Consider the following 12397-nt stretch of genomic DNA (forward strand, 5'->3'; position numbering starts at 1 on the left):
ACACCTTCCCACCGAGCTCTATAGCTGCAGTCGCTTAAGTGCAGCCAGTATCCAGTAATCGGGAGATAGTGGGTTCGAGCCCCACTATCGGCAGCACTGAAGATGGTTTTCCGTGGTTTCCCACTTTCACACCAGGCAAATGCCGGGGCTATACCTTAATTAAGGCCACGGCCGTTTACTTCCACTTCCTAGGCCTTTCCTATGCCACAGTCGCCATAAGACATATCTGTGTCGGTGCGACGTAGAGCAAAATACCAAAAAACACCCTCCTACAATCCCAGCACTTACCCTCACTAAAGTCATCCTTCTAAAGTCGATCGAGTAGCTATATTCGTATAGATTATTTTCTAACATTCTCCCATCCTTAGGGTGTTAACTCCGCCTCTAGATGTACAGCCGGTCTCAAGCACGGATAGAGAGAGAAGAGGCACTCTAGCCCTCTAGCCCTTTAGCCCATTAGCCCTTTAACCCTTTTGCCTAGCGGTAAGAAGAGGAGGAGGAAGAGGAGCCCTTTAGCTCTTTAGCCCTTTTGCCTAGCGGTAAGAAGAGGAGGAGGAAGAGCCCTTTAGCCCTTTAGCCCTAGGAGGAGTAGGAGGGCGTGGTAAGAAGAGGAGGAGCCCTTTAGCCCTTTATCCCTTTAGCCCTAGGAGGAGTAGAAGGGCGTGGTAAGAAGAGGAGGAGCCCTTTAGCCCATTAGCCCTTTTGCCCTTCAGACCATTATCCCTTTAGCCCATTAGCCCTTTTGCCAATTAGCCCATTAGCCCATTAGCCCTTTATCCCTAGGAGGAGGATGCGGTCAGGAGGAGGAGGAGTCCTTTCATCCTTTTGCCATTCTGATAAGACGTGAAACCTGGAACCCATTCCCTATCATGTGTGTAGCACGATTATTTTTCGGTTCAGCATTTTGCATAGTAGCCCTCTCCTGCACTAGCTACATGCTTGTAATCCATGCCAACAGACTGAAATAATATGTTTCCGAACCGAAATTTCAAGTTACAGGTTTATCCGATAATTTGTTTGACTGCTGGGGACTTAAATGTACGCAGTGTATTTCTTATAGCACTAACGTTCTCTAGGAGGAGGAGGAGGAGAACGACATCGAGTAGAGTGTTCTATTCTAGTCTTGTTATGTTTCAATCAGTGATCTGCAAGTTTAAACTTGCACAACTCTGATGACGTCATCGCTGCAACACGTGCACACTCTTAGCAACGAACAGGTTTAAACATGCACATCTATGATAACGTTATCGTGCAGCACGTGCACACTCTTGCCTTCGCAATGCATGTTTAAACTTGTTCGATAGAGCTATGCCTTGACAGAGGCTGAGGTGGAGGAGGGGGAGCCGCCATCTTGCGCAATCGCCCCCTAGGCCGTCTCATAAGAGCACATGTATAGCCGCCATATTGTGCAATCGCCCATAGCCGGCATCTATAACAGCATCTTGGTTTAAAAACTAAGATAATAGTATGTTGAGAAGGGCAGCTCGGTAAGTATGTTGAGAAGGGCAGCTTGCTTTATAACTATGATCGTAAGAAGGTAGCTTGCTTGCTTGCGGCGTGGGTAAGTCCCGCGCTATAATGTTTTACTTCCGTCAAGATAGTAGTAGTAGTAAGCCATGTGCATGTAGTTAAAGATGGCGACTGACAGCTGTCAAAAAAGCTCGTGCAATTTTTCCAAATTGCCCGCTACCACAGATGGTTGCTAACAGCTGTCAAAGAGCATGTGGAATTTTTCAAATTTTGCGTCACCACATTTCAAAGGTAGTAGCTAAAAATGGCAGCACGGTGCTCTGTTGATTAAAGATGGCTGCTGTCAGCTTGTCAAAAAAGCACGTGGCTTTGTTTACAAACAAGACCACGTGGAATTTAAAATTGCCCGCCACCACGTGAATAAGGTATTAGCCGTCAGGTCTAGTCTTGTAAAGATGGCAGCACGGTGCTTTGTTGATTAAAGATGGCAGCTGACATAAAAGCGCGTAGAATTTTTCAAATTACCCGCCATCACATTTCAAAGATAGTAGTTAAAGATTGCAGCATGATGCTCCCTTGATTAAAGATGGCTGCTGAAAAAATGCACGTGGTATTTTTCAAATCGCCCGCCACCACGTACCTAAGGTAGTAGCTAAAGATGGCAGCATGGTGCTCTGCTAATTAAAGATGGGCGCTGACAGCTGTCAAAAAGAACATGGATTTGTTTTTAAACAAGAGCACGTGGAATTTTTCAAATTGCTCCCCACCGCATGTACAAGGATCTTCATAACAGCAGCCGCCATCTTGCGCAAGGGTCCCTAGGGAGTCTCATAAGAGCAGCGACCATCTTGCACAAGCGCCCTTGAAAGATGTCGGATGACAGCTGTCAAAAAAGCACGCGGCAGTCAAAAAAGCACGTGGCAGTCAAAAAGCAAGTGGCTTTGTTTACAAAACAAGAGCACGTGGCGTTGTTTACAAACAAGAGCACGTGGTGATGACATTACGTAGTCAATGACCTTGGCTAGCAGCTATCTTGCGCAGGCGCCCTTAAGTCGTCGCAAAAGAGCAGCCGCCATATTGGCAGTAGCTTCTAAGCTAGCTTTCTCCATATAAGCCTGTGTATAGCCGCCATCTTGCGCAAGTGTCCCTAGGGAGTCTCATAACAGCAGCAGCCATCTTGCACAAACTCCCCCTAGGCCGTCTCATAAGGAGCTGTGTATAGCAGCCATCTTGTATAATTGGCGTCGGGAAGGGCATCTTGCCGTAAAACGAAGGATAGTCTCCTTCAAGATGGATGTGAGGTTAGGCTTGCTCCCTGAGGCATTGGGAAGGACAACTAGCCGTTAAAGTAAGGTTATTGCTCACCTACTATACTATGGTTCAGTGATCTTGCTACTCCCCCGAAGTCAATAAAGCATAACCATTTACTTAGGTTGGCCTAAGATAAGAGCCGTGCAATTTCAAATTTCGCGCGCCCGCGTGCCTAAGATGGCATCCATGAAGATTTTGCCCCGTTAAGATGGCAGCACTGAGGTTAGCGATGCAAGATGGTGGATGACAGCTGTCAAAAACAACGTAGAATTTTTCAAATAGCCCGGCACCACATGCCTAAGGATGAGGATTAGTGGCGTCAAGATGGCAGCACTGAGGTCCGCTATGCAAAATGTCCACTGTAAAAAAAGCACGTGGCTTTGAAAAGCACGTGGCTTGGTTTAAAGATGGCCTCAAACAGCTGTTAAGAGCATGTGGAATTTTTCAAATTGACTGCTAGCACGTGCCTAAGGTGGCAACAGTGAGGTTTAGTGCCGTTAAGATGGCAGCACTGAAGTTAGCGATGTAAGATTGCGGATGACAGCTTTCAAAAAGCACTTCGAATATTTCAAATTGCCCGCCACCACGTGCCAAAGGTGGCAACATTGAGGTTTAGCCCCGTTAAGACGGCGGCACTGACGTTAGCGATGTGTTGTTGTTTAAATATGGCGGGTGACAGCTGTCAAAAGCACGTGGCATTGTTTACAAACACGAGTGTGTGTTGATGACGTCACGGGATCAATGACCTTGCGGACGTCAGAGATGACGTCACGGTCACGTGACCGGGGTCAATAACCGTGGGGTCAATGACTTTGGATGACCTTGCTGGCGTCAGCAGAAAAATGATGACGTCATTTCCGGATTTAGAACTCCCACAGCTCCCCTACTATTAAAATTTGGAAGGTGTTGCTATTGAACACCTTCGTTGTCAATTTCTGACATTTGTGAATAATCTGACTGTAAATTAAAGTTTTAAAATTAATTGTTGTCTGTGCCAGTGGAATTAAAAGACAGACAAAATAAAATTGTCATACTTACATGGCTTGATGATGGAACGATGAGGGATCTGTTCATCCGAAAAATCACGTTTGTTTTGCATAGCCCTGCCGAACTGGTAAGAGAGTGATGGGTTGAGGGGAAAGTGTAAGGTGGGGAATGCAACGCGACACGGCAGGTCGCAGCCTGGTTGCCACGAGCTATCGCGTGCTGCTAGGATTCAAGGTAAGCTTTTCCTCTCCCTACCTCCTTGCTAATGTCGTCACCCGGCAGGTTTTCGGCGTTCGATATTGGCATTCAAAACTGAAAGTGGCCCGTGCGGTTTTCACTACGTCATTGTACAACTTTGTAGGAATATTATGTAATAAATTTCAGCCAGTTTAGAATTTTATACCGAAATCCGTTCCCTTGTAAGGTCAACTGCCTTATGTGATGTGGGACCTACCAATAATATTATGCCCCCAGGCTAGAGTGTTGGTAGAATTTGGAATGACAAACCGTTTACAATCTCCATTCTTAAGTGCTACTTTGTTAATTAAATGAGTGTACAACTGATGCTTCTTACTTCTAATAACCGCCATTTGCTTACGTAAAATGGGTGGATTATCATGTATACAATTCTCATAATTTTGTGAACTTAGCTCATTCTGAACGATATGCTTTGTAATACCTTTTAATCTATTTGTGGCTTATTTAAAGGCATAATGCAATATGATTTTGGTTTAATACCTAAAAATGAATCTATGATATTTCCAACACATTCGTCTTCCATTTTGCCTAGAACTTTTTTGTTGACTAGTGCTAGATTATAGACATTATTTAGATGATAGTTATTAGTATCATACCTACCTACGTCTGGCTTCATATCATTGTAATAGTCATCAGTTTCGATTTGGTACATAAATAAATCGGTATCTGTGATGAGTAATTTTACTTTATGAGCATACTTCTTCACCATATAATCATAGTGGAATTAATACACCAGTATTTTAGCTAATTCAAGTACAGCAAAGCCAACGTAGGTAGGTTTGTTATACTTGACCTTAACACGATGCATCTGTATAGTGACTACATTTTCATGTATAATAGTACAGTTATGGAAATTAGGTTTACATATTAAATTGTTATCACCATATTTCTTTCGAATATTTTCCCAGTTTGTAATCAATTTTACACCAACGCGGTTGTCAACATTTTCCATTATCGTAATAAACACACTGTTATTCATGAGCTTATAGAAATATTTCTCAAACTCGTTAACTGCATTTGTTCTTACATCGTTGTTGAGATCGATACATGGAATTAGCCACGGTGACTGGTGACATTTATTGAAAAACATTACAGGCTTTCAGCCCAAATACATGTTCCCGTTACAAAGAGAAAAAATAAAAATATGAACTAAATCTACCATGTGGACGCAAAATAAAAATAAACTAATTCTACAATGTGGACGTTCACATGGGTGGAAAGCCGAGCCACAAGCAAGCGTCACCCTTAAAATATAAAAATAAACTAAATCTGCTATGTGAACGCTCACATGGGCAGGAAACCTATCCACATGTGAGTGCCACCCTTATAACTACCTTACTGACCGGCCGTGCCGTCCCCCTCCCCCTGGTGAGGAAGAAAAGAGCCGCCCTCCCTCGAACGACACGTCCGGCCCTCTACACAGCTGACAAAGCTATATCCTCACCATTCCCTTTGATTACAGGCCACCCGCGCGCTAGATTCCAGCACTCCGGGCGCCCCGTCTCTCTCTATCTCTCTCCCTCTCGACCTCCCATTCCCTTCCTCCCCCTTCCTAAAAACACAGTCTACTATGTGGACGCTCACATGGGCGGAGACCAATAATCTTGTGAGCGCCACACCTATACAAGACTGTGACTGATGGAATTCTAGTACGCGATGAATTTTGTTAACTTCAAACCATGCTGCGAACACTGTTTTAAATTCCGAAAATGAATGACATACTTAAATTTGTCATACAAATTGGAGATTAGTATGTTTATTGTTGATGTGATGAACGGAGACTTCACATTTTCAGGGCAGAACGGTAAGTCATTATGAGAAGTGTGAAACTCTTCAGGATACGGTAAATCGACTTCAACAATATACCCTTTATTGGCTTCATCGCCCAGGGTGTGCAGCTGTCAATCGTCAATCTCACACTGCGGTAACGAGCGGAAGCTATTAAATGGTGGATGTTGACTCATTGCCCACCCATACTGATTGTTAGCATCAAGATATACAATATACTGAGGTTGTTGACTAGAGTCAAAACTCGGCATGACCAGAGTCAAAACTCGGCATGTAGTTATTTGCCTTAGAATACCGCCCGCTACACTGACTTAAGCCACCCTGAATATACGATTTTATGAAGTGCACAATATCGATGTATGTTAGCAGTTCCAAATTCACTTGCGTGTATTTTAACATGGCATTCCAACTTAACCCAGGCGCTGTAAAATACTGGCATGGGTCAAGGCTGTATGTTTTCTTGCAAACACAGCGAAAATTGTCAAAAACATCAGCTAACAAAAGTACACCCGTCCTTAAATATAAGTCAGAGTATTCGCCTAGCGTTTAAATGTGGAACTGCTCCCAGATACATTGTGCACGTAAATAGTCTTCGTCACTAATTTCAGCTGAATTCAGCGAGCTCTAAAATGACTGCTTTAATGGAAAGGAGCGTTCTTCGAGACGTTCTAAGCAGTCTATTTATTCATAACAGAATACACCTTTTTTGCTAGTGGCTTTACGTCGCACCGACACAGATAGGTCTTATGGCGACGATGGGAAAGGAAAGGCCTACGAATTGGAAGGAAGCGGCCGCTGCTTTAATTAAGGTACAGCCCCAGCATTTGCCTAGTGTGAAAATGGAAAACAACGGAAAACCATCTTCAGGGCTGCCAACAGTGGGATTCGATTCCACTATCTCCCGGATACAAGCTCACAGCCGCGCGCCTCTGACCGCACGACCAACTCGCCCGGTAAATACGCCTTTACGCCGAATTAGATTAAACTGCTTTTCGTCAGGAAAAACACGTCGAATTTCTGTAAATTGTGCTAGTTGCAAATTACCGTACTTGAAAGTTTATCGCGACAAAGCGAAACGGGTCTTAGAAATCTCATTGTTATAGTGTGTTTCTCATCTACTTTAACGCATTTTGTAAATTCAATGTACCGTTCTTTGTTCTGAGTGATTAGATCAATTTCTCACGCGAAGCTCCAAAGTCTCTATTAATAAAATATGAGTCGTAACCAGATAATTTATGCAGAATTACAGGAATGAATTTAGGAACTCTTTACTTAAAATTGCAGCTATTATCTGCTGGACATTTGTACAAGCCAGTTAAATGGTCATGATCAAAACCTTTCGGGTCATTTTCTGAAAATTCACCATCACAAATACTACATTTTGTAGCACGTTCATGTTCTTGTAGCTGAACTTCAATCAGAATACACGAAGCTATATGGGACATGCATGTGAGCAGTATTAGTAAAAGAGATTTCTGGATTAGGCGCGCATGTGTTAAATGGTTTGAGAATGGCTTCAAAGTCTGCGTAGACGGCAAAATGCACCCATAGCTGCTTGTTAACAATTTGTAAATTTTAAAACATTATTAGGTATCTCTGCACATACAAGATTACAGTCATTTTAGAATGGTTTGTTAACTGATCTTCAGTTCTAAATTACTGCAAGCATCCATCACATAACCACCTTTTACATTTTTTCTTTGATAACTGGCTACTAACAAGTCTACTCAAATTTTTAATCCACAAAGGTGACTATTCTCACTATTTTCTACATAAATAGTAAGTTAACATGTGTGGCATTCTTATCACTTGTATAATACAGAGGTCCTACCACATACTTTTTGTCTACGCCATACATATTAATGCTAATGTTGTTTAGTTGTTCAAAGCGCTTAATGTTTTATAACTGCTTAGGAAATTCTACCCCTTCTAAATTTAGTTGTGTTGAATAGTGAGGATACGATGATGTTCTGGTTACTGCCGTTGACTTCGCTGGGTGTAAAGCCGATATAAAAGTCCATGCAAAACACGCCTCGTCATTGTTTTCGACGTTTACAACAGCTTTTTTATGCTTAATCCATGTCGGTAGCTCGATGTACGAAGATCCTCGCAAGGGATTGTACTTCTTGATATTAACCTCTAGATACAAAATTTCATCTAAAGCCCACCCTGATTATTTCTCCTTAAACTCTTTGCTTTTAGTAGAGATAACGTTTGAGATATCTAAAAAATATTACTAATGTCACTTGCCTCACAACTATACTTAGTATTAAATGATGTAATATCTGTTATTTCACTTTCATCTGTGCTCTTAATATACAAAGCAAAAGTTCAAAATTAACTTTAAATAATGATCAGACAATGTTTTGTTAAGTAGCTGTTGCATGTCCGGTTTAACGCAATTAAAGAAGTTTTCAGTTCTTCGAAACCTCTCACTAGTAGGCCTACGAATTCTGCAACTCAAAATCCTACTTTTGAATGCACTATCAATTACTTCGATGTTTGTATTAGCTGCAGTTCTACAAGCATTGCTTTTATGTGCATTACTTCTTAAGTGGCCCTGAAAATGTGAAGATTGTTCATTTGTGTTACAGTGTTCGTAGTGTATAGTTTGAAGTTCTTCACTGTGTTCTACTTCATTTTTCTTAGTGTTTCCTTATTGCAGCTTTCTTCATCTGCATCAGTATTTACACGCTTTCTTCGCATAGCCTGAGGGCTATAGACGCAAACAGATAACGGAGCCTGCAGTTGTACTTCTACTAAGTGAGCCTGGTACTGTTCTACATTAGCAAAATATTCCCCAAAATCTTCACATAGGGCAGATGTAATCCTAGTATGTTTTACTTTAATATGACGTGTGCAGTAATCCTGTCTTTTAAACGTAGCCTGATACTGACCGCAGGGGAACATAGTATTACTGTGTTCAGCACCTTTATGTCTGGCAAGAGCCTCACGCATTGCAAAGCCCTTAATACATAAATCACACTTAGATGATGTTATAAGTACTTCAGCTAACTGCTGCAGCTTGTTGAATCTCTGCTAAAGCAAATAAATTAAATTAATTATTCGCAGGCTACCTCATGAAAGAGATATTTAATAACACACTTTATATTCTTTTCTATACCTAGTAAAGTAGAAGCAATCTTGCAGATAACAATAGAAGAGGGTGTTGCCGCTGCCAAAATGTAAAAACTTCAGCTAACTCGTCAACTCACGCTCTTCAGTTGAATGTTCTTCTGTAGGGTCGCACGAAGACAGGGCGAGTTGGCCATGCAGTTAGGGGCGCGCAGCTGTGAGCTTGCATCCGGGAGATAGTGGGTTCGAACCCCACTGTCGGCAGCCCTGAAGATGGTTTCGGTGCTTCCTCATTTGCACACCAGGCAAATGCTGGGGCTGTTCCTTAATTAAAGCCACGGCCGCTTCCTCCACATTCCTAAGCCTTTCTTCTCCCATCGTAGCCATAACACCTATCTGTGTCGGTGAGACGTAAAGCAAATAGAAAACTAGAAGAAACGAAAATTCGACTAATAAAGGTCAGATACGGTAACCAGTTTGAAGTTGGAGGAGAACAACAATATATCAATAGAGATTAGACGTAAGAGTAACGTGTTACCTATAGTTGCAAAGTTAAAATCGGAAGAAACCAAGTGTTGACCAATAGAGGTCAGACATCGTTGCGAGTTTGAAGTTAGAAGAGGTCGACAAATGACCAATAGAGATTAAATGTAGGAGTAAAGGGTCACATATGGTTGCAAAGTTAAAATCGAAAAAAAAAACTAGTGTTGACCAATAGAGGTCAGGCATCGTGCGAGTTTGAAGTTAGAAGAGACCGACTATTTACCAATAGAGGTTAAATTTAAGATTAAAGGGTCACATATAAGTTAGTTGCAAAGTTAAAATCGAAGGGAACCAAAGGTTGACCAATAGAGGTCAGACATCGTCGCGAGTTTGAAGTTAGAAGAGACCGACTATTTACCAATAGAGGTTAAATTTAAGATTAAAGGGTCACATATAGTTGCAAAGTTAAACTCGAATGAAACCAGGTTTTGACCAATAGAGGTCAGACATCGTCGCGAATTTGAAGTTAGAAGAGACCGACAATTTACCAATAGAGATTAAATGTAAGAGTAAGGGTTTCATATAGTTGCAAATTTAAAATCGGAAGAAACCAAGTCTTGACCAATAGAGGTCAGGCATCGTCGCGAGTTTGAAGTTTGAAGAGACCGAAAGATTAAAGGGTCTCATATTGTTGTAAAGTTAAAATCGGAAGAAACCAAGTGTTGTCCAATAGAGGTGAGACATCGTCGCGAGTATGAGGTTAGAAGAGACCGACAATTTACGAAGAGAGATTAAGTGTAAGAATAAGGGGTAAATTACAGTTGCAAAGTGAAACTCGGAAGAAACCAGGTTATAACCAATACTGTAGAGGTTAGAAATCGTCGCGAGTTTAAAGTTAGAAGAGACCGACAATTTAAAAATAGAGATTAAATATAAGATTAAAGAGCGGGTAGTAGTCGTAATGTTAAAAACGTCAAGCATGATTCAGTAATAATAATAATAAGAAGAATGTACGTTATCAAGCTTCCTGAGAGTAATGACAGACACGCTGTTGATAACCCTCGACATTAAATAGCAATCCAAATTTCAAACAACACATATGTTTTTCCACGTGCAGTCTGGACAATGGCATGTTCAAACACCTGCACTAAAAGCTAGCTGAAACATGAAACTTCCTGTTTGCTTGTCAGCATTATTGCGAGCCGTGTAGCTGCAACACAGTATACGCTTTGGACGCTAACAAAATGAGTGATAAACACGTCTTTATTGTAGATTTTGTAATTCCTAGCTGGGTCGGGATTATATTTCTTACTAGGGAATTCTGACAATACGCGAACTCCTGCGGGACTAAATTCCGGTACCAGACTATTTTTACGTATCATATTGAGTATTCAGTACGAAGGTGAGTTGGATCTTCTAAATCATTATGGTGTGTGTGTGTGTGTGTGTGTGTGTGTGTGTGTGTGTGTGTGTGTGTGTGTGTCCCTGCGGGTGGGAGTGGTAGAATAACTTATACGCTATCTCCTGCCTGTCGTAAGAGGTGACTAAAAGGGGCCCCAGGGGCTCTGAACTTTAGAGCGTGGGTTGGCGACCAAGGGGACTCTTAGCTCAGTCCTGGTATTGCTTCCACTTACTTGTGTCAGCCTCCATACGTTAATCTATCCAACCTTCCTTGGTCAACACTTATTCTTTTCCAACCCCAACGCTATTAGGTTTACGACGGCTAAGAAGTCTTTTATTTTCACGCCTTTCGAGGCCCTTGTCTTTCTTTGGCCGATACCTTTATTTACCAAGTGAAACATTACTTCCATTTTTTCTCTCTGGTTAGGGTTATATAGAGGACGGTGCCTAGCTGTACTTCCTCTTAAAACAATAATCACCACCGCCTGTGTGTATGTGTGTGTGTCTCCCTGTGGGTAGGGGTGGTAGAATAACTCCTACGATATTCCCTGCCTGTCGTAAGAGGCAGGGGCTCTGAACTTTAGAGAATGGGTAGGCGACCATAGTGGTTAGCTGAGTCCTGGCATTGCTTCCACTTACTTGTGTCAGGCTCCATATTTTAATTTATCTTATCCGACCTTCCTTGGTGAACTCTTGTTCTTTCCCGACCCCAACGCTATTAGGTTTACGGGACTAAGGAGTCTTATATTTTTACGCCTTTCGTGACCCCTGTCTTTCTTTGACCGATACCTTTATTTTCGAAGTGTCACATCCCTTCCATTCTTCTCTCAGATTAGGAGTCTTTTATATTCACTCCTTTCGAGGCCCTTGTCTTTCTTTGGTCGATACCTTTATTTTCGAAGTGTCAGATTCTTTCCATTTTTCTCTCTGATTAGGATTATATAGAGGATGGTTGCCTAGTTGTACTCCCTCTTAAAACAATCATCACCGGGCGAGTTGGCCGTGCGGTTAGGGGCACGCGGCTGTGAGCTCGCATCCGAGAGATAGTGGGTTCGAACCCCAATGTCGGCAGCCCTGAAAATGGTTTTCAGTGGTTTCCCATTTTCACACCAGGCAAATGCTGAGGCTGTACCTTAAATAAGGCCACGGTGACTTCCCTTTCCTAGGCCTTTCCTGTCCCATCGTCGCCATAAGACCTATCTGTGTCGGTGCGACGTAAAACAAATAGCAAGAAACAATAATCACCACCACATGTGTGTGTGTGTGTCCCTGTGGGTGGGGGTGGTAGAATAACACCTGTGGTATCCCCTGCTTGTCGTAAGAGGCGACTAAAGGGGTCCCCTACACCATCTCCCTAGTACCATGTCAAGTCCTGGGAGGTTAAGTTAGGTTCATGCGTGGTCAGCGTAACGTTAAGCCTGCAGTTAGCCCGGGTATCGAGCTTGTAGGATGGGTCGAATGATTTTATTCTTTATTAGGGAATTCTGATAATACGCGAAATCCTGCGGAGCTAAAAACCGGCACCACATTATTTTTCTTTATTGTGTATATATGTATTGAGTATTCAGTACGAAGAAAGGTTGTGTCCTCCTGCGTGGTTGTACCTAAGTCGCGAACTTTTGAA

General features: G+C 42.3%; 1 protein-coding gene across 1 annotated transcript in view; it reads left to right on the forward strand.

Annotated features, from left to right (window-relative positions):
- The first annotated feature begins 10666 nt into the window (after window positions 1-10666).
- The window catches only part of LOC137498527 (uncharacterized), a 141867-nt gene continuing 140136 nt past the window's right edge, over window positions 10667-12397 (forward strand). Inside the window, exon 1 of the transcript XR_011017812.1 lies at window positions 10667-10774. The gene's annotated coding sequence lies outside the window, so the exon portion shown is untranslated. The remainder of the gene's footprint in view (window positions 10775-12397) is intronic.

Source organism: Anabrus simplex, chromosome 2, assembly GCF_040414725.1.
Source record: "Anabrus simplex isolate iqAnaSimp1 chromosome 2, ASM4041472v1, whole genome shotgun sequence".
NCBI lineage: Eukaryota > Metazoa > Arthropoda > Insecta > Orthoptera > Tettigoniidae > Anabrus > Anabrus simplex.